The sequence below is a fragment of the Phyllobates terribilis genome, unplaced genomic scaffold (genome assembly GCF_046119375.1).
Source record: "Phyllobates terribilis strain yellow unplaced genomic scaffold, ASM4611937v1 Scaffold_11__3_contigs__length_659146591, whole genome shotgun sequence".
NCBI lineage: Eukaryota > Metazoa > Chordata > Amphibia > Anura > Dendrobatidae > Phyllobates > Phyllobates terribilis.
The window spans coordinates 610564361-610565656 of NW_027362771.1; the positions used below are offsets into that span (position 1 = coordinate 610564361).

A 1296-nucleotide genomic window follows, 5' to 3' on the forward strand; every position below is an offset into this window, starting at 1 on the left:
CAGTGTAGCTATGAGTTCATCAATAGGGTGACTTACTGGATAGCAGCAGAAGCAGCATGGCTCTGTTTATGTTTGCTAATCACTCTACTCATCCTGTATTGATAATCCTAAAAAGGCAGCAGGGATATGAGCTAGCAGTTAGACTTCTTTTGACCAAGATTGATTTTGGCAATTTTTGAGAATGGTTGATCATTGATTGAACTGACATGGATGTAACATAGATGGTAAATTATGTAGTTAATTCTGATGCCTAAAGCCAACATGACTATTCATATGCCGTATTCATACGTATGACTTGCTCACATGTTCCTTTTCTTCTACAGCACAGTGAAGATCACTTGATGTTACATTTACTTTCTTAGAGAACACAGAAGCCAAATAGGAATTTAAAAGTTCAGTCTTCTCAACATCATTATTGACCACATTACCCTTTTCATCTTTAAAAATCCTATAGCATCTTTGACTTTTCTTTAACTTTTAACTTACTTCCAAAATCCTTTCTTATTGCTTTTGGTCTCTCTTGCAAGCCTCAATTCATTACTGGCTTTAGCTCTTCTAACTCTAGCCCAGCTTTCCCTGCAGACAGCATTATATTCTTCTTTAGATATGAACCCTTCTTTCCATTTGATACTCATTTCTTTTTTCCTTTTCAGCAAGCTTTTAAGTTCAGTATTCAGCCATCCTGGTCTCAATAAATGCTTTCCATTCTTCCTTCTTTTCGGGATTGTTACTGATTGTGCAATGAGAATTTAATTTAGCAAAATCTCCCATCTTTCCTGGACATTTCTTTCCTTTAGAACATCCTACCTTTCCTTACTTTTTACTGAGTCCATTAAAAACTGTCTTTCTACAGTCCAATCTTAAAATCTCAGTTTTCGCAGGTTTTCCTCCTTTTGTAGTTCAAAATTATAGGATACTATGATCGCTGCCTCCTAAGTTCTCAACCCCCTTTACTTCCTCTACCGTTTCCTAGTTTTTGGTAAAAATTTGATCCAAACAAATAATGGGAGCGGTGGGATTTGAACCCACGCCTCCAGAGAGACTGGAGCCTAAATCCAGCACCTTAGACCGCTCGGCCACGCTACCTCTTACATATGTTTAACGTTATTTATATCAGTAGTTTGCTTTTGATGTAAGTGGCAGAAAATATTTTATATCCAATATGACAAAAAGACAAATGTTATTATGCAACAGCAACGTAATTATCAGGGAATTGTTTGTACATTGACTTTGGGGCACCATTTTACAAAACATATGACTTGTATCCAGATATTTAACTAATCTTTCCTCTGTTGG

General features: G+C 36.4%; 1 non-coding gene across 1 annotated transcript; it reads right to left on the reverse strand.

Annotated features, from left to right (window-relative positions):
• Window positions 1-1004: 1004 nt before the first annotated feature.
• TRNAL-UAG (transfer RNA leucine (anticodon UAG)) lies at window positions 1005-1086 on the reverse strand. The gene has a single exon. It is a non-coding gene; the product is annotated as a tRNA-Leu (tRNA).
• Window positions 1087-1296: the final 210 nt, after the last annotated feature.